Source organism: Myotis daubentonii, chromosome 2, assembly GCF_963259705.1.
Source record: "Myotis daubentonii chromosome 2, mMyoDau2.1, whole genome shotgun sequence".
NCBI lineage: Eukaryota > Metazoa > Chordata > Mammalia > Chiroptera > Vespertilionidae > Myotis > Myotis daubentonii.
This window is the reverse complement of record NC_081841.1, coordinates 125,511,319-125,533,740: the sequence shown is the minus strand read 5'-3', so window position 1 is coordinate 125,533,740 and position 22,422 is coordinate 125,511,319.

Genomic DNA, 22,422 nt, shown 5'->3' with positions numbered 1-22,422 from the left:
AACTCTATTTTATGTGATAAAAATATAGGCACTACTGCTTTCCTTTGATTTACACTTGCATGACATATACTTTTGCATCCTTTTACTTTTAACCTACTTATATTATTACATTTGAAGGGAATTTCTTGTAGATAACGTATAGTTGGGTCATGTTTTCAAATTCACTTTGTCAGTCAGTATCTGTATTTTAATAGGTATAGGTAAACAATTTACCTTTAATGTATTTACTGATATATGTATATACTAGAGGCCCGGTGCATGAAATTTGTGTACTGGGGGCAGGGGTTGCTCAGCCCAGCCTGTGCCCTCTTGCAGTCCAGGACCCTTTGGGGGATGTCCACCTGCCAGTTTAGGCTTGATCCCTCCGGCAGTCAGACAGCCCTCTCGCAGTCTGGGACTCTCACAGTCCAGGTTCCCTTGCTCCTTACCGCCCGCCTACAGTGGAGGCAGGAGAGGCTCCTACCACCGCCGCTGCACTTGCTAGCTGTGAGCCCAGCTTCTGGCTGAGCAGTGCTCCCCTTGTGGGAGCGCACTGACCACCAGGGGGCAGCTTCTGCATTGAGCATCTGACCCTGGTGGTTAGTGCACATCATAGCGATCAGGCATTCTGCAGTTCGGTCAATTTGCATATTAGCCTTTTATTATATAGGATGTCCCTTAGGTCCCATCAATATGTTTTTCAGTGTATTTCCTCTCTCTTCAGCTTTAGTAATTTCTATTGTTCTATCTTTCAGTTCACTGATTCTTTCCTCTGTCCCTCCATTCTGCCATTGAACCCACCCATTGGGTTTTAAATTTTTATTGTAGTTTTCAGTTATAAAATTTGCATTTAGTGCTTTATTTTTTTCTTACATCTTCTACTTCTTTGCTGACACTATCTAGCTTTCATTTGTTTCAAGTGTGTTTTTACTTGCTTCTTGGAGCTTTTTAATGATAGCTACTTTAAAATCATTGGCAGAAAATTCTAACATCTGTTATCTGAGTGGTGTTATCTATTGATTGTATCTTTTTATTTGGTTTGAGATCTGTTTCTTCATATGATTTTTTAATTGAACCTGACATTGAATATTCTGTTATGATATTCTGGATATTACTTAAACCTTATGTTTTAATTGGTTTAATTCTGCTTTTATAGGGAAGGTGGTGCACCTCTTTGTTATTTCCACATGGGCATAGAATTTCCACAGCCAGCTACTACTGATATCTGAGAAGGATAGTTCCTTGTTATTTCTGGGTGGTGGTGGGATTACTGGCTCTCTTCTAGGCCTTCACTGATTTCTTCTTGGCTGGAAGGAGCAGTGGTGCCTCATTATTGTCACCTTCACTGACACCATGGGGAGAGATGCCCTCTATATGGTAGTGGTGAGCACCTTGACTCTCTACTAGGTCTTATATAATACCACTCCATCAGGGGAGAAAAAGGGCATCTTGTTCCTGCCAGGTGAGGATAGAAGTGCAGGTTTCCTATGTAGTTTCCATTGACACTGAGGTAGGGTGACTTATTATCACCCAGCAGGGATAAGTGTCCTGGTAACTTGCTCAGTTTTCTGTGATACCACTTTGGTGTGGGGCCTGTGGTTGCTTCAGTACAGCCTGGCAAGGGTGAAAGCCTAAGATTTCTACAGCTTTTGCTGAATGGACCACAGTTTATTTTGTGGTGTTTGGTTGGAGAAGGATTGTTACTATGTAAAAGTCATCTGTTTTCCTGTGCTGCTCTTTTCCTGATCCTTTGCAGAGGCTTTTGTTGGTATTTGCAGGTTGCTGTCTTCTCCAGCACCTAGTCTGGGTTATATAAGACTAAAAGAAAATCCAGGGAACTAACCTGTTCTATTCACCTATAGTGAGAGCAGCAGCAACATGGCTTATTACCTACTCAATGGGGATGGTGGAAGCAGAGGCTTTGAAAGGGGAGTTTGAATAGACTGGTGTGGGATATGGTTACTGTATACATTCTTATGAGTTTTAAGAAATATTATCTTATTCCTTACTTGTGTTCCATTTGGGAGAAAAAAACACCAGTTATTTAGTTTAGCAGTACTTGGGTAGTCTGAAAACTCTGTAGAAATGAACAAATTAAGTATGAAGGGATATGAGAAAATAGACTGAATATTTTAGACCATAAGAGATCAAACTTAAGTTGTAAATAAATCATGGATAGTAATAATCTTCAATAATAAATGAAGAAGAAATATCACATGACATGAATTTACAAAGATAACTGAAAACTATCAAATTCCATGTGTTGCTAAAATATATTAGTTTTAAGATGCAATCTATCTATTATCATAGCCTACTTAGTCAGAATATGTTCATTACAGATTCCTGACAAATTTCAACTGCAATTTCCCTGTCAGAAATTTGACATTCTTTATAATATTTACTGTGCCTTTTTAACAGTATTTAAAAATAAGTTAGAGTCCTGTAAATGTAATTAGGTTAAAGGTGTTCTGTCTCTAATAAAAACTCTCTAATTGAACAGAGAGGTGTTTTCTGTAAACTCTTTCCTTGTTAGTTTCTGCTCCCTCCTCCCCAAATTTCTCTTATATAGCCTCTGTCATTTTCCTTCTTAATTAACTATTTATTACAGGCCTACCATTTTCCTCTTTGATGGTAATTTATAAAACTAAGTGAAAAACCGCAATTCTCTGGAGCATTATCTCAATATATTGAGATTCTGCTTCCTGGCAATTGACAGTTTGGCTCAAATAAACTCACAAATTATTTACAGGTTTGAATGTTTCTTATATTAAAACTATTGTCATCTTTTTAAAAATGCTTTTACCTCCAAAGGATGTGTTTCTCCCACATCAGTGTTTCTTTCTGTCTCTCCCTCTCTCTTCCACGCTCCCTAAAAATCAATGGAAAAATACCCTCAGATGAGGATTAATAAATAAAAATAATTTTTAAAAAGCACTACTTGACAAAAAATAATAAAAAATAAAAATGAAGTCCTAGCCGGTTTGGACTGAAGGGTTCCAGATTCCAGTCAAGGCACATGCTCAAGTTGCGGGCTTGATCCCCAGTGTGGGGCATGCAGGAAGCAGCCAATCAATGATTCTTTTTCATCATTGATGTTTCTATCTCTCTCCCCACTCCCTTCCTCTCTGAAAACAATAAACATATATTTTAAAAAATGTTTTTGCCCCTTTTACCTTTATGTTATATTTTAATGTTTTTTAATACCCTATTCTGAACTAGAGGTGCACTTTTGAGGTTCTGTCTGTTAGTCATTTTATATATTTTTTTGTTTGAGATAAAGAGCAATTTTGGCATTTCTTGTAATGCAGGTCTTTGTGGTGGTAAATTCTCTCATTTTCTGTATATCTGCAAAAGCATTTATTTCTCTTTCATACACAAAGGATAACTTGTCTAGTATTTTTTGTTTGGGGTCTTCTCTCTTTAAATAATTTGAATATTTGATTCCACTTTCTCCTAAGTTATAGGATTTCTGCTGAAAAATCTGACGATTAATCTAATGGGGTTTGTTCTATAAGTCACTGTCTTTTTTTCCTGAGTGCCTTGAGAATTCTTTCATTTTGGATTCAAGTACTCAGTTCTTTCCATAGGTTTGGGAAGTTATCATCAATTATTTGTTTAAATAGACTCTGTTTCCTTCTCCCTCTGGTATACACATTATTCTTATTCTGATATTGATCCTTTTAATGGAGTAAGTTCTTGTAGAGTTCTTTCATGTTTCTTTTCCCTTTATTTTTCTCTATTCTACTGAATAATTTCTATATTTCTAGTCTCAATATCACTATTTTCCCCCCTCCAGCTGTTCTACTGTATTTCCTAAACATGCTATTTCGTTCTTTGTAATTTATTGAGTTTTTCAGATCCATAATTTCTGTTTAATTTTTCTTGTAGTTTTAATATCTTTGGTGATGTACTCCTTTTGTTTGTTGATTTTATTTGTGAGATCACTGAATTGCTTTTCTGTGTTTTCTTTCATCTTGTTGCATTTTCTCGGAACTGCAATCTTGAATTCTCTGTCATTTAAATCACAGTCTTCCATGTCTTTAAGTTTATTTTATGGAGTTTTAAAATTTTATTTCTGAACTCCCTTATCATTCATTGTGCTTGGTGAATTATTTATCTACCTTGGCATTTGTGAGAATGAAATTTTATTTTTAAGTATTTAACTCTTTGCTCTTTAGCAGATTGATCAGTAGAGGTCTTTTGTTTTTCAATAGGTGGTGCCAAAGAGCAAGTTTTTATTTTCTCTTACCTGCAACACTAGGACTTCTGGGATCTCTGTGGGGCAGTATTAACTTAGCCTTGGAAACACCCTGTATTTACTGAATAGGTGGGCATCCCCTTTACAAGCCAGCCAGTCACCTTGGTCTTGGGGCACAACCCCCATGGTGGTATCTGGTGGCATTGGTCTCCTGTCTGTGTATTCCTGGTGTTGCATTCCCATATGCTGAAACCCCAGGTAGAGCTGCTCTGGGGGAGTTGACCCAGCTGTCTCTGGCAGACTTCACCACAATGGGCGAGGAAGGGGTGTTAAGGTATATGGGGGAAACAGGTTTATGTGTCTGTGGCTCTGTTCTTTCTAGTAAATTAGCACAATGAATGCAGACCACTAAGGTTGGGATTTTTCCCCCCCTGCTTTTTCATGATCTGCTGAATGAGGAGGTTACTGTTGAATTGGCCACAGGAGGATGGGGTGAGTGGGTTCCACATCTATGGAATTCTTTGTCTGGTGAAGGCATGGTGTGGAATGCTGGCACCCTTTGCACTGCTTCTTTGCCCCTGATTCTGGGATCTGCCTCAATGTGTGCCAGCCACCTAGGCCCAATTGCTGTCTCTACTCCCTCAAGTTTGTCAGTGGTGGTTGCATCCCAACCATTCACTGCTATTGCATTTGCTGAGGCTGCAGCAAATGCAAGACTGCATCTAAGATTCCTGTCTATGTCCTTTCCCACATCCTGTCACCCCTGTTTGCTCTGATAAGCCCACCTTCAGATGTCTCAATGCACCAGTCTCTCAGCTGTGTTTGTATGTTGAGCAGGGAATTGTTTATTGAATTATAGCCGTCTAGCTAGGTGTAACTTTAAGTGGAGAAACATAGAGGTCCTTTCACCCTACCATGCTGCTGACATCACTCTAAATGTAGTTTGAAAGGACTACAACTCACTATATTCCATATAAAGGTTAAGTGGCAAATCTTTAGAAGCTATTTCCTGGCATATAATTATGTTGGTCTCAATTCTACAGAGTATATTATTCATTTTTCTTATATAATCTAATATATTTATCATATTAACCGTTATGAGATTGACATTACTACTTTTCTGTTGCTTATTCTTATTCTTATTTTTTATGCTTATTTTTAATATATATTTTTTGTTGATAGTATTACAGATATCTCCCATTCCCCCCCCCCCGCCTTTTCTCCCCACCGCCCAGCCCCTATTCATCACCCCAGGTCTTCACTACCCTATTTACCATGTCCATTGGATATGCATATAAGCATACAGTTCTTTGGTTTATCTCTTCTCATCCGCCAAACCCAGGTATGTCAGTCTGTTTCAAGCCTCCATGATTTGGGTCTTATTTTGTTTGTCAATACATTTTTCTCATTAGATTCCACAAATAAGTGAGATCAGGTGATATTTGTCTTTTTCAGTTTGGCTTATTTCACTTAGCACATTATTTTACAGGTCCACCCAGGCTGTCTCAAAGGGTAAGAGATATCTCTGTTTTACAGCTGCAAAGTATTCCATAGTGTAAATGTCCCACAGCTTTTTTATCCATTCCCCTACTGATGGGCAATTGGGCTGTTTTCAGATCTTAGCTATCCTGTATAATAATAGACAAACATGGTAATTAACCATAGCTCTGACATGCTTCCCATTGGCTAATCAGGGCGATATGCAAATTAACTGCCAACCAAGATGGCGGCCGGCAGCCAGGCAGCTGAAGCCAACAGGAGGCTTGCTTGCTCCAGTGTTGGAGGAGCCAAGGTTCCCCCCCCCCCCCCGCCACTGCCGGCCTCTGAGCTTGCACTCTAAGAAACAATATTGCAATTATAGAACCTAAACAAAGCCCAGAAACCTGCTTTCAGCCAGCTGGGCTTCAGCTAGCAGGATCACAACAGTGTTTCAATTATAGAATTGAAACAAACCCAGATCCCTGCTTTCAGCAGCCAAGGTCTCAGAGCTGCACCCGGGCCACAGAGCTAAAGCTGGCTCTCAGCTTCAGTGACAGCCATAGAAGGTAAATAAATCCCAGAATTAAAAAAAGAAGAAGAAGAAAAGGAGAAGTTGGGAGCTTCAGTTGCCTGCCAGCCTGAAAACGGCCCTCAGCTCCTAACCCAGACCGGCCAGGCGCCCCAGTGGGGACCCCCACCCTGAAGGAGTTGTGACCAGCTGGAACAGCCATCATCCCCTCATCCAGGCTGGCCAGGCACCCAAGCGGGACCCTCACCCTGAAGCAACAAGATGGCGGCTAATTTGCATACTGAAGGCGGGCGGCAGCGGGCAAGGCTGTCCACCGTCCGGGACAGGATCTGTGACCCTGCCGGGTGGGGGGCAGCACTTGAGGATGTCCATGGGACCAAGGCATGGATCTGTGACCCTGCTGGGCGGGGGGCAGTGCTTGAGGCTGTCCGCGGCCCCTGGACCTGGATCCATGACCCTTCCTGGCGGGGTGGCAGCTTGCACAGGGGTGGATCGGCCGGGGTTGGGCAGGGCAGGACGCTTGGCTTCCACCCAGCCCCAGTCACTCTGGGCAGGTGAGCAGCGCAGAGAGCCTCTGGACAGGGGAGGCAGGCCAGTGGAGGGCGGCCTGTACTCCCCACATGGCGGTGGTGACAGCTGTGAGCGCGCCAAGCGGAGCCTGCAGGCTGAGCTGAAGTAGCGCCTGCAGGCCATCAGCGCCCAGGAGTGGCTGCCCAAGATCCACCTCCTGGCCCAGAAGGTGCAGGATCGCAGGGACAGCCACCATGGCGGGCCAGACTGACATCCTCCTGGCCGCACCACGGGGGTTTGCGGATCTGCAAAGCCAGAAGCCTCCAGTGTACACATCCCCCACTGGTGTGCGAACATCCCCCACCACACTGTCACCCTCCCGCACCTGCAACAGTTGCAAACCAAGGCGTGCACAAGTTCCCTCCGCCTCTCCACCGCACTTCCATCAACCCAGCATGCCTAACACCCCCACAGGATGTGCACACATCCCCTCTGATGCGCTCACGTCCTTTGGAGAGTGTCTGGGTGTTCTGGGTGCTGAGCGTGGGCGCCTGTGAGATGACAGTGAGAGGGTGGAATGGTGATGCCCTGTTCCCATGGAGGCCAGTACAGCTACGAGATCACCTCTGGGGGGTTAATGCAGGTGCTGAGGCAGGAGCAGATGCGGACAGACACACCTGGTGGGCGCGGGTGGCCCTCGCTGAGGTGCCTTTGGTCAGCATTCAAACTCACACTACTATAATAAGCAAAACCCACTCAATTTTAGCTAATCTTCTCACATTGGCTCTCTGAAGTTTCCAGTGAGTTCCTGTGGGGGATATTAAGATTTTTAGGACTATAGGATATCTAGTTGCTTCTTTATGTTCCTATGGAGCATATGTTGCACATATCTTGTAGTTATTGAAAGTTTTGACCACCTCTTCCCATATTATTGGATGCATGAAGATACTTTGTCACCTAAGTTTGTTGGAGGTGTTGATAATCTGTGTTTGCTTTTATAACTGCCTGTCTGCTTTATATGATGGAATTTAAGGTATTCAAAAACTAAGTTGCCACTATTACCATATTCCTTGAATAAAATTTTACTATGTTTAAGAAAATATAATGAAAGTAGTACATAGTTGAGTCACTTATGAAATTAGTTTCAACACACAGAGGATTTTGTAATATTTCTGTGATGTTAGTAAGTAGAAATTCCCTTAAAGTAAAACTCATTTATCAATCACAATTATCTATGGATTCTTTAAAAATTGGCTGAGTTATTTAATAAAATACTCATTTTTCTTTTTGGTAAGTCTTTCAACCTCTAATATTCTATATCTTTTTCAAAGAAGGAAGTATGAAGGAAATTCTCTATCTAGTACCATTATAATGGATTTCCCACTATCACAGTAACCCTGTTTTACAACATCATGAATCATGTTCTATTTCCTTATTCTCTTCACTTCTGAAATATATTTTTGCTTAATAAACTTGTCTAACTCTAATTTTAATTTTTTACATATAAAATTCTTTCAATGTATAAGCAATATGGTCATTAAATTGTTTATTTATTTTTTTGGATAATTTCTTTGTTGACCTATTAAAGTCTTAGTTGACATTGTAGGAGAAAATCCTAGTGTTTGATGAAATAACATATTATAGACTAAAGGTACAAAAACATAATGTAGTAAATTGGAAAAATTAGCTTGAAGTCACACTCTTTTTTTTAGGATTTTTTATTTTATTTTATTTTTTAAATTAAATCTTTATTGTTCAGATTATTACAGTTGTTCCTTTTTTCCCCCCATAGCTCCCCTCCACCCGGTTCCCACCCCACCCTCCGCCCTCACCACCCCACCACTGTCCTCATCCATAGGTGCACGATTTTTGTTCAGTCTCTTCCCACATCCCCCACACCCCTTTCCCCCTCAAGAATAGTCAGTCCACTCCCTTTCTATGCCCCTGATTCTATTATAATCACCAGTTTATTCTGTTCATTAGATTATTTATTCACTTGATTTTTAGATTTACTTGTTGATAGATGTGTATTTGTTGTTCATAGTTTGTATCTTTACCTTTTTCTTCTTCTTCCTCTTCTTAAAGGATACCTTTCAGTATTTCACATAATACTGGTTTAGTGGTGATGAACTGCTTTAGCTTTTTCTTATCTGTGAAGCTCTTTATCTGACCTTCTATTCTGAATGATAGCTTTGCTGGATAAAGTAATCTTGATTGTAGGTTCTTGGCATTCATCACTTTGAATATTTCTTGCCACTTCCTTCTGGCCTGCAAAGTTTCTGTTGAGAAATCAGCTGACAGTCGTATGGGTACTCCCTTGTAGGTAACTGACTGTCTTTCTCTTGCTGCTTTTAAGATTCTCTCTTTGTCTTTTGCTCTTGGCATTTTAATGATGACGTGTCTTGGTGTGGTCCTCTTTGGATTCCTTTTGTTTGGGGTTCTCTGTGCTTTCTGGACTTGTAAGTCTATTTCTTTCACCAGGTAGGGGAAGTTTTCTGCCATTATTTCTTCAAATAGGCTTTCAATATCTTGCTCTCTCTCTTCTTCTGGCACCCCTATAATTCAGATGTTGGTACACTTGAAGCTGTCCCAGAGGCTCCTTACACTATCTTCGTATTATTGGATTCTTTCTTCATTTTGCTTTTCTGGTTGGGTGCTTTTTGCTTCTTAATATTTCAAATCTTTGACTTGATTCTTGCGATCCTCTAGTCTGCTGTTGGGAGTCTGTATAATATTCTTTATTTCAGTCAGTGTATGCTTAATTTCTAGTTGGTCGTTTATCACAACCTCGAGGGTCTCATTAGATTTCTTGAGGGTCTCATTAAGTTTATTGGCAGTTTCTAGAAAATTCTTGAAAAACCTTAAAAGTGTGGTTTTGAACTCTATATCCAGTAGTTTTCTTTCCTCCATTTCTTTCATTTGTGTCCTGTTTCTTTGTCTCCGTGTTTTTTTATGCTTCGCTGTGTTGATAAGTGGCTTTCTGTGCTAGGTGTCCTATAGGGCCCAGTGTCTCAGCCTCCCCAATTACCTGAGGTAGACACTCTTGGTGCACCCCCTTGTGGGCTTTGTGCACAGTCTTGTTATAGTTAAGCCTTGATTGTTGTAACATTGGGAGGGATTGACCTCCAGGCCAATTGGCTGTGAGAATCAGCTGTGTCTGGAGTGGGAGAAATTCTGTGCTGGAGACACCCCTCCGGGGCAAGACTTGGGGCTTTGGTGGTCGCTGAGTCTGCCCCCTGAGTGTGTCCTTTATGGACCTGAGGAGCTGCGATCTGGATGGTCCCACTCTGACCACCGGGAACACTCTGGAGTCACACTTTTAAAGCACATACATTTTTCTAGCTCAGACACTTCCACCTAAAAGAAGTACAAAAGTATTTCATGTCTTTTTCCCATTATCATTTCTATAATGTACCCTTAAAGGCCATATTTTGTTTGGTCTCCAATTTTGTCCTCTATACAAAAAGGACTAGTTCTCATTTGGATGTATTTGACTTTGTGCTTTAAGTCAGGAGAAAAACCCTGATATGTCTGAAATATTCTGTTGTCAAAAAGCAAGAATGTTTTCAAAGATGTAAGGGGCAGTAAAAGAATGATTAGATCTGTTTTAAGGGGATTTGCATCTGTAAAAAGCCATGCATTAATAACACCCCAACTATAAAAGGTTAATATTAAGTGTGCAAAGAGTAGTTATTATATAAAATAAACTTATATGTAAAAATATTTTTGCAGTAGGGAGTATTACTTTGTGTGGTATTTTGTTTATTTACACACACACACACACACACACACACACACACACACACACACTTGTTTCTATCTGTGTAAGTAGGAAATAAATCCTGTATAAAGTAGGAATTCCACCAAGAACAGGAAGTAGTGATAAGTATTGGTCCTCATATGAAGTAAGCTAATAAGTTAGATACCAAAGTTCATCAGACCTGTTGGTCAATAAGATGGGGATTGGACTTCAAAAATTTTGTTTCTGGTAAAATAAATTAGCCTAATCTATAATATCTGAGCCTAACATCACTAGAGGTGATCTTTTAATAGAAATTAAACCCTAAATGGCTATAGTAATTAAAATAAAAATATAGCAAAAATATATACTTTTTAATAATATAAATAATGCACACTAGGTTCATATATCATAGTGACAGGACAATAGATTAGAGACCTGAAGATCCAAAAGTTTAAGAATACATCATTATTAGAAAAAGCACCCTCTCTAAAAATCAATGGAAAAATATTCTCAGGCGAGGATTAAAAGAAAAAGATGAACAAAAATGAAAATGTGGTGCTTAAAAAGGTAATCAAAAGCTATATGCTCGTGATTCACTTATGACTAGTTTCTCCTTTATTAAAGAAGCTTGATACTTATAATATTACTGGAATTAGTTAAATAATTGCAAGTGCTCATGTTTTAATAGAAAGACTTGGATGCCGTGATTTTCAGAAACTGGCTTTTATTTTAAACTCTGACAATGAAATATGACTACAGACTTGTATGTCAAATCAAAAAGTGAATGAGAGTATCCAGTCGATTCCAAAGATGGCGGCGATATAGGCAGACGCGTCCCAGGTCGTCTCCCGGAGCAAATGCAGTAAGCAGCTGAAACTAATAACACCCACCCCAAATTGGCGAAACTACTCAGCTGGTGAGACGGTTTGCAGCCGGGAAGGGGAGAGCTCCCCTGGAAAGGTAAAAAAACAGGGATCTGGGCAGGAAAGTTTGCCAGACCTATGAGCCCAGAGGGTTAGAGGGAGACCGCATGGCAGACAGCCACGTCCCTTGGGACAGGCACAGCCCCTGACTGGGGAAAGGAGATCCGCGGGATTCCTGACGCCGCCAGGGGATTTGAGAGCTGGGTTCTGTGATCACGGAGGACTGAGCCTAAAGGGGACAGCCTGAAGAGCTGACCAGAGCATGCAGTGCTGGTAATAGAAGAGTTTGTAGAAAATCAGCCTTCCCCGTTTCCGCGGCCGGAGTTTGCTTGTTTATTTTCACTGAATCCTGTTCATAAGACATTTTGGATACAGACACTAACCTGTGCTGAAGAGAGGGAGAAGGTGCGGATGAGTGGAATCTGGGGAGAGACTGAGGGGGGGGGGCGGGAGAGGTGGCAGCGAATTGAGTGCTGAGACACCCCTGGGCCCAGGATCGGGGCAGCCATTCTCTCCGGAGGGTGGGACTCCCCTACCTAGCCCCCAGGCAAGGAGCACAGCCACACCCAGATTCCACCCTGAACGAGATCAAGGATTAAAATAATCTGATCAGTCCCTGGGAGTTAACAGGGTCTGGCCTATAGAGGGGTTTTCAATCCCAGCAACAACCCAGAGCAGGGTAACGATTAAAGAAACAGCTCTGGATAGTTGACCTCCCAAAACCAGTTTTAAGTGCAATAGAGAAGCCCTATAGCCTCAGAGGCCAACCCCAGAACACTGCCACCCAGAGGCTGAGCCACAAACTGACTCTTTGCTAAACACAAAATAAGGCAGTCTGGGAAACAAATACGGCCTGCTTTAAAATAAGGACTTTGGTTTACAACACAGAGGAACAGTGTATCCCAGGGAAATACAACATTCTCCTGAATACCTGGCAGGACTAAGTGCCTGGTATGTGGTTCCTCGTTGTGTTGTATTTTGTGCCTTTAAATCAACACAGCAGATCCAAGCAACAGCAGCCTCCTGAGCACCACACCCTCTGTCTGAAGAACAAAAGCTGTACGTGAAACCTCTCCCCACCAGCCAGAAGAGCCACCACAGCAGTGAACAGCACCCACCAGAGGAGCTGCTGCCAACTGAGGAGCAGCTGCTACTGCAACTGCCCGAAGAGCAACCACAGACCAAGGAGTCACTGCCACCCAGGGAGCAGCCACTGAACGACTCAACGTCTAGATATGTCAGTGAGATCAAACATGGGTAGACAAAGAAACCCCCAAAGGAAAGAAAAAGAGGACTCACCAGAAAAGCAGCTAAGGGATACAGAGGCATGCAACATGTCAGAAAAAGAATTCAGATTAAGGGTCCTAGAGTGCATAAACCGGACGGAGGAAAAAACCAATAACATAGGCAAGAAGCTAGAAGAAACAGATGAAAAAATCAACAACTTAAGTAAGACCCAAGAAGAAATGAAGAGCAATATAGCTGCAATAAAAAAACACCATTGAAAGTATCAACAGTAGACTAGGAGAAGCGGAGGACCGAATTAGTGAATTAGAAGACAAGGAAGCAAAATACACACAAACTGTACTGCAATTGGAGAAAAAAATTAAAAGACAGGAGGAGAGCCTAAGGGAGCTTTGGGACAACATGAAACAAAACAACATATGAATAATAGGGTTGCCAGAACAACAGAAAGATGAACAAGGATTAGAAAACCTACTCAAAGAAATAATATCAGAAAACTTGCCTGAGGTGGGGAAGAAAAAAGTCACACAAGCCCAGAGAGCCCCAAACAAGGTGAACCCGAAAAGACCCACACCAAGACACATCATAATTACCATGGCAAATGTTCAGGACAAAGGGAGAATCTTACAGGCTGCAAGAGAGAGATGGAAAGTTACATACAAGGGATCTCCCATTAGATTATCAAATGATTTCTCAACAGAAATACATCAGTCCAGAAAAGAATGGACGAAAATTTACAAAGTGATGCAAAGCAAAGGACTGAATCCAAGAATACTCTATCCAGCAAGGCTATCATTCAAAATTGAAGGGGAAATAAGAAGCTTCACGGACAAAAAAAGGCTAAGGGAGTTTATCACCACCAAGCCAGCAATGCAAGAAATGCTAAAGGGACTGGTGTAAAAAGAAGAAATAAAAAGCTCAGAAAGAAAAAAGCCACACACACACACACACACACACACAAGAAATGGCTACAAACAAGTACCTTTCAATAATAACTTTGAACGTAAATGGACTAAATGCTCAAACCAAAAGACATCGAGTGGCTGAATGGATAAAAAAACATGACCCATACATTTGCTGTCTACAAGAGACCCACCTGATTAGAAGGGACTCACACAGACTGAAAGTGAAGGGATGGAAAAATATCTTTCAGGCAAATAGAAAGGAAAAGAAAGCTGGGGTGGCAATACTAATATCCGACAAAATAGACCTCAAAGTGAAGGCCATAACAAGAGATAAGGAAGGCCACTTCATAATACTAAAGGGATCAATTCAACAAGATGATATAACTCTGGTAAACATATATGCACCAAATGCAGGAACACCCAAATTCATAAAAAAACTTCTGGAAGATATCAAAGGAGAGATCGACAACAATACAATCATAGTAGGGGACTTTAATACACCACTGACATCACTGGATAAGTCCTCTAGACAAAAAATCAGCAAAGAAACAGCAAACTTAAATGACTCACTAGATCAGATGGACTTAATAGACATCTTCAGAACACTTCACTCCAAAGCCACAGAATATACAATCCACACTGATGCTCATGGGACATATTCAAAAATAGACCACATATTGGGTCACAAGCAAAGTCTCCCCAAATTCAAGAAGATTGAAATCATAAAAAGCATCTTATCAGACCACGATGGCATAATATTAGAAATAAACTACAATAAAAACAACCACAAATACTCAAACACTTGGAAGCTGAATAGCATGTTATTAAGTATTGATTGGGTTAACAATGAGATCAAAGAAGAAATCAAAAACATCCTGGAAACTAATGACAATGAAAACACAACAATCCAAAACCTATGGGACACAATGAAAGCAGTCCTGAGAGGGAAGTTTATAGCTCTACAGGCCTATCTCAAAAAACAAGAAAAAATGGTAGTAAATCATCTAACTCTACAACTCAAAGAATTAGAAAGACAGCAACAAGAAAAGCCCAGAGTGAGCAGAAGGAAGGAGATAATAAAGATTAGAGCAGAAATAAATGACATAGGGACCAAAAAAAAAAAAAACAATACAGAAAATCAATGATACCAAGAGCTGGTTCTTTGAAAGGATAAACAAAATTGACAAACCTCTAGCCAGACTCACCAAGAAACAAAGAGAGAGGACCCAAATAAACAAAATCAGAAACGATAGAGGTGACATAACAACAGACCCCACAGAAATACAAATGATTGTTAAAAAATATGATGGACAGCTCTACTCCAACAAACTAGACAACCTGGAGGAAATGGACAGATTCCTAGAAAAATACAACATTCCAAAACTCAATCAGGAAGAATCTAAAAATCTCAATAGGCCAATAACTATGGAAGAAATTGAAGCAGTCATCAAAAAGCTTCCAGCAAACAAAAGCCCAGGACCACATGGCTTCACAGGGGGGTTTTACCAAACATTCAAGGAAGAACTAAAACCTATCCTCCTCAGACTACTACAAAAAATTCAAGAGGAAGGAACACTTCCAAGCTCATTCTATGAAGCCAGCATCACCCTAATACCAAAACCAGGTAAAGACAACACAATGAAAGAGAATTACAGGCCAATATCCCTCATGAACATAGATGCCAAAATCCTCAACAAAATCTTAGAAAATCGGATCCAGCAGTACATCAGAAAGATCATACAACATGACCAAGTAGGATTTTCCCAGGAATGCAAGGATGGTACAATATCCGCAAATCAATAAATGTGATACATCACATAAACAAATTGAAAGAAAAAAACCACATGGTCATATCAATTGATGCAGAAAAAGCATTTGACAAAATCCAGCACCCATTTTTGATAAAAACTCTCAGCAAGGCGGGAGTAGAAGGATCATACCTCAACATAATAAAAGCCACATATGACAGGCCCACAGCCAACATCATACTCAATGGACAAAAACTAACACCATTTCCCCTAAGAACAGGAATAAGACAGGGATGCCCACTCTCACCACTCCTGTTCAACATAGTACTGGAAGTATTAGCCATCGCAATTAGGCAAGAAGAAGAAATAAAAGGCATCCAAATTGGAAAAGAAGAAGTAAAACTGTCATTATTTGCAGACGACATGATATTATACATAGAAAACTCTAGAGACTCCATCCAAAAACTACTAGACTTAATACATGAATTTGGCAATGTAGCCGGATACAAACTTAACCCCAAGAAATCTGAGGCATTTCTATACACCAATAGTGAACTTTCAGGAAGAGAGATTATAAAAACAATCCCATTCACCATCGCACCAAAAAAATTAAGCTACCTAGGAATAAACTTAATTAAAGAGGTAAAAGACCTCTACTCAGAAAACTACAGGACGTTGAAAAAAGAGATAGAGGAAGATATAAACAGATGGATGAACATACCGTGTTCATGGATTGGTAGAATCAACATCATTAAAATGTCCATACTACTCAAAGCAAACTATAAATTCAATGCACTTCCCATTAAAATACCAATGTCATACTTCACAGATCTAGAACGAACTCTCCACAAATTCATCAGGAATAAAAAAAGACCCCGAATAGCTGCATCAATCCTGAGAAAGAACAAAGTAGGTGGGATATCAATACCAGATATCAAGATGTATTACAAAGTCACTGTTCTCAAAACTGCCTGGTACTGGGCACAAGAACAGGTATATACATCAATGAAATAGAATAGAGAGCCCAGAAATCGGCCCGAACCAATATGCTCAATTAATATTTGACAAAGGAGGCAAGAACATACAATGGAGCCAAGATAGTCTCTTCAATAAATGGTGTTGGGAAAATTGGACAGATATATGCAAGAAAATGAAACTAGATCACCAACTTAACACCATACACAGAAATAAACTCAAAATGGATAAAGGACTTAAATGTACGACAGGAAACTATAAAAATTCTAGAAGAATCCAAAGGCAACAAAATCTCAGACATATGCCGAAGCAATTTCTTCACTGATACAGCTCCTAGGGCACTTGAAACTAAAGAAAAAATGAACAAATGGGACTACATCAAAATAAAAAGCTTCTGAACAGCAAAAGAAACCATCAACAAAACAATGAGAAAACCCACTGCGTGGGAAAACATATTTGCCAATGTCATATCTGATAAGGGCCTAATCTCCAAAATTTATAGGGTACTCATACAACTTAACAAAAGGAAGATAAACAATCCAATCAAAAAATGGGCAAAGGACCTAAATAGACACCTTTCAAAAGAGGACATTCAGAAAGCCAAGAGACATATGAAAACATGCTCAAAGTCACTAATCATCGGAGAGATGCAAATCAAAACAACAATGAGGTACCATCTCACACCTGTCAGATTGGCTATCATCAACAAATCAACAAATGACAAGTGCTGGAGAGGATGTGGAGAAAAAGGAACCCTCGTGCACTGCTGGTGGGAATGCAGACTGGTGCAGCCACTATGGAAGACAGTATGGAGTTTCCTCAAAAAACTAAAAATGGAACTCCCATTTGACCCTGTGATCCCACTTCTAGGAATATATATCCCAAGAAACCAGAAACACCAATCAGAAAGGATATATGCACCCATATGTTCATAGCAGCACAATTCACCATAGCTAGAATCTGTAAACAGCCTAAGTGCCCATCAGTAGATGAATGGATTAGAAAACTGTGGTACATCTACATGATGGAATACTATGCTGCTGTAAAAAAGAAGGAACTCTTACCATTTGCAACGGCATGGATGGAACTGGAGAGCATTATGCTAAGTGAAATAAGCCAGTCAATGAAGGAAAAATACCACATGATCTCACTCATTCATGGATAATAGAGACCAATATAAACTTTTGAACAATAATAGATACAGAGGCAGAGCTGCCTCAAACAGATTGTCAAACTGCAGCGGGAAGGCCGGGGAGGGGTGGGGGGCAGGAGGTAGGGGGGTAAGAGATCAACCAAAGGACTTGTATGCATGCATATAAGCATAACCAATGGACATAAGACACGGTGGGGGGGGGGTAGGGCAGGCCAGGGGATTGTCAAGGGTGGGGGGAAAAAAGGGACATATATATAATACCCTTTGTAATACTGTAAGCAATAAAAAAAAAGAAAAAAGAAATAAAAAAGAAAAAGCACCAATTTTCAAAACATTGAAACTTAAACCATCCTATATAATAAAAGGCTAAAATGCAAATAGACTGAACAGTGGAACAACTGAAAAACCGATCGCTATGATGTGTGCTGACCACCAGGGGGTGTGCGTGGAACATGATGGGCATCCGCAGCAGATGGCAGAGAGCGGAACATGGTGGTCATTGGCTGTGGCAGGATGGTGGAGCAGGTGAGCAGGGGCGCCAGACCAAGGTGGGGCGCTGATTACTGTCATCGGGAGGAGCCTCTGGTGGTTACTGAAAATTCTTTGCTCCCGAACACTACGGTCCTGCCTGGCATTTACACCTGCTGCTTGGTGCCAGCTCCACTTTTACCCACTGCCAGCACCCAGTGCTGGCCCCAATTGGCTCAGTGTGGTCAGTGAGTGAATGAGATGGCTGCCAGCCCAAATCACCACCTCCCCCTGCTCCCAAGGGGCAATTGAGGCTGGCAGCTACCTCTTGTACCTGCTGCTGGAGACAGCCCTGCTCGCATCTGCTGCTGGCGCCTGGTGCTGGTTTCGATCATTTGGTGCCATCAACGGATGCGAGCAGGGCTGACACTGTCAGCACATGGGAGCGGCAGAGGTGGAAGCAGGGCTGCCAGCAGGCAGGGGCCCAGGGACCGTGACAGGAGGGGCCAGGCGGGGGCATGGAGGATGGGCCGAGACCTGCCCTGTGCCCACCACAGCCTTGTGGCCCACAGTTTCTTTCAAGGTGCACAGATTCGTGCATTGGGCGCCTAGTTTATTATGTAAAGGGACTCAGAAAGAGTTGTATATGCTCTTGGTCACAGAGACACATTAAAGAAATGGGCCCATGACTCAAAAGAGTCTATTTATAGTGAAGCTAAAAGAAAAGACTCCTGGGCTTCTAGTCAAGTATGTAAATGCTGTGCTCTCTTCCCCCCATGATCATATCAAAATTTCAACAAAACTATAGAACAACTATCATTGAGAACTGCCTGAAGTCTAGTTGAATAGAAGCCCTGTAGCTAAGAATATACAGGAGAAACCACATCTGACTGGTAGGAGCACTATAACCATTTTGTAATCATGAAAATGGTTATAGAAAAGTAGAAAAAATAGACTTAAAACAAAGGCTATAATAAGAGGCATAGAAAGACCCAGCAATTTTACTTCTGGAAATTTATCTGAAGAAACCCAAGACAATAATTTAAAAATACATGCATCCATATGTTTATTGTAGCATTCCTATATAATCCTGTATAATAAAAGCCTAGGTGGTAGCCCTGACCAGTTTGGCTCAGTGGATAGAGCGTTGGCCTGCAGACTGAAGGGTCCCAGGTTCGATTCCGGTTGCGGACATATCCCCAGTAGGGGGTGTGCAGGAGGCAGCTGATCGATGTTTCTCTTTCATGATGTTTCTTTTTTCTTTTTTTTTATACCTCAACAAAGCTGTTCTTTTATTTCTTTTTAAATCAAGACCAGTCTTATAATCAATTGCAGATGTTTTCAGAGGCCCTCCAGGATTTTCTACCACATCCCAAACTATGGCTGCGACTCCCAGTTGCCTCCAGTCCTGGTGGATCTGGATGGTGTGATTTGCAAAGGAGAAGGTGGCAAGAGGCTTGTGGAATTTCTGCAACCCCATTCCTGCTGTCTCCTCATAGGGCACCAGGCCCATTTCCACTGTGTCAGCTCTCTGCTTCCTTTAACCTGCTGGGCAAAAGAATCCTGCATGCTCTGGCCAGGAAGTGCATTCCCTCTTAGGTGGCCCGAATGCTTTTTTTTACGGTCGTTTTATGGATTCAAAAGTATAAACAGAGATGTGGAAAGCTTTTGTCAAATTCCTTTTACATGGTTCTTCTAGTCTCGTGGGAAGTGAGATGTGGCTCTGAATTCATCCCAAAGGGTGTCTTTGGGCAAAAGCACCCAGAATGGCATAACTCCTGCAGGGTTTCAGTACACACTTCACTGTCAGGACTCAGGGGGGCCTGAGGGTGAGCGAGGTGGCGGTGGTGCCAGCTTAGGACCTGAGAGAAGGTAGCGTTTCTACACTGCCCAGGCCCGCATGGACTGCAGCTGCACCCACCAAGGTCGGCAGGGTGTTTCTGCTGGTTTGTTTTGGTCTGGCCTCCACCCCGTCAGCCATGAACCGTGCCTGCACTGAGACTGTGAACGGTTTGAAGGTCCTACTTTTTGGTGGACAGTGGACGCACTCCCACCTCCCAGAGCCTGGCAGTTAGGCACTGGAGGCTTCCGAGTCGCTCACAGGAAGAGCATGGCTTTAGGTCCAGAAAAGACTCAGGTGTCCTCAGCTAGGAGGCTTCCTGGGTTTAGGGGCTGCTGATGGTTTGAAGGCAGGCCATGCCCTCGATTGTGGCAGGGGTCCCCTCTGGGGCATTGGCCGGCCTGGGCTAAGAGCTGCCCGTGGTTTGAAGGCTGGCCATGCCCCAGATCCAGGCGGGGTATCCCCTCATGGTGACCATTCGTCCCACTCCCTCAGCTCCCTAGCCTGCTGTTCAGTCATCCATCTGGTCGTTTATGGTCATTACAACCCCTGGCTTTTTATATATTAGGATAGTATTCCATTGTGCAGATGTACCACTGTTTTTTAATACACTCATCTGCTGATAGGCACTTGGGCTGTTTCCAAATCTTAGCTATTGTAAATTGTGCTGCTATGAACATAGGTGTGCATATATCCTTTCTGATTGGTGTTTCTGTTTTCTTGGGATATATTCCTAGAAATGGTATTACTGGGTCAAATGGGAGTTCGATTTTTAACTTTTTGAGGAAACTCCATACTGTTTTCCACAGTGGCTGCACCAGTCTGCATTCCCACCAGGCATGTATGAGGGTTCCCTTTTCTCCACATCCTCACCAGCACTTGTTTGTTGATTTGTTGATGATAGCCATTCTGACAGGTGTGTGGTAATACCTCATTGTTGTTTTGATTTGCATCTCTCGGATGATTAGTGACTTTTAGCATTTTTTTATATGCCTCTTGACATTCTATATGTCTACTTTCTAGAAGTATCTATTCAGGTCCTTTGCCCATTTTTTTATTGGATTTTTTAACTTCCTTTTGTTAAGTTGTATGAGTTCCCTATTAATTTGGGAGATTAGACCCATATCAGATGTCACATTAGCAAATATGTTCTCCCATGTAGTGGCTTTCTTGTTTTGCTGATGGTTTCTTTTGCTGTCCAGAAGCTTTTTATTTTTATGTAGTCCCTTTTGTTTATTTTCTCCTTAGTTTCTATTGTCCTAGGAGCTGTATCAGTAAAGATATTGCTATGACAAATGTCTGACATTTTGCTGCCTATGGATTCTTCTAAGATTTTTATGGCTTCCTATCTTACATTAAATTCTTTTATCCATTTTGAGTTTATTTTTATGTATGGTGTAAGTTGTTGGTCTAGTTTCATTTTTTTGCATGTATCGGTCCAATTTTCCCAACACCATTTATTGAAGAGACTGTCTTGACTCTTGCCTCCTTTGTCAAATATTAATTGGGCATAATGGTTTGGGTCAATTTCTGGGTTCTCTGTACTGTTCCATTGATCTATATGTCTGTTCTTGCACCAGTACCAGGATGTGTTGAGAACAGTGGCTTTGTAATATAGCGCGATATCTGGTATTTTGATTCCTCCAACTTTGTTCTTTTCTCTCAGTGTTGTTGTAGATATTCAGGGTCTTTCTTTATTCCATATAAAGTTTTAGAAAGTTTGTTCTAGGTCTGTGAAATATGCTATTGGTATTTTAATGATGATTGCATTGAATCTATAGATTGCTTTTGGTAGTATGACATTTTAATGATGTTGATTCTACCAATCCATGAACAGGATATCTTCTTCCATCTGTTTATGTTTTCCTCTATCTCTTTTTTCAACATCCTGTAGTTTTCTGAGTCCAGGTCTTTTACCTCCTTAATTAAGTTTTTCCTAGATATATTAAGTTTTTGTTATTGTTGCAATGGTAAATGGGATTGTTTTTAGTATCTGTTTCTGGGAGTTCATTATCCTATATAATAAAAATCAGCGACCATAACAGCCTAATGACCAGAACAACCACTCAACCAGTCACTATGAGGTGCATTGACCATCTCTCAGTCCCCCGGCCCCCCTAACCTACAGGCTCTGATTGCAGGATGGCAAATGGGGAACCATGGGGGACTGGAGTGAATGGCAGCAGAGTGGGACTGGGGACTGGCCAGTGGGTGGAAGATGGCCCTGATCACAGGCTAGGCCTAGGGACCCTACCCATGCACAATTTTGTGCACTGAGCCTCTAGTTGGTATATAAAAATGCCATAAATTTCTGGGTGTTAAGATTGTATCCTGCTACATTGCCAAATTTATTTATTAAATCAAGTAGGTTTTTTTTTTATGGAGTTTTTAGGGTTGTCTATGTATATCATGTCATCAGCGAATAATGATAGCTTTACTTCCTTCTTTCCAATTTGGATGCCTTTTATTTCTTCTTCTTGTCTGATTGCTGTGGTTAGGACTTCCGGTACTATATTGAATAAGAGTGGTGAAAGCGATCATCCCTCTCTTGTTCCTATTCCTAGGGAAATGGTTTTAGTTTTTGCCCATTTAGTATGATGTTCATGGTAGGTTTGTCATATAAGGCTTTTATTATGTTGAGGTATGAGCCCTCTATTCCCACTTTGCTAAGAGTTTTTATCAATAAATGGTATTGGATTTTGTCAAATGCTTTTTCTGCATCAATTGA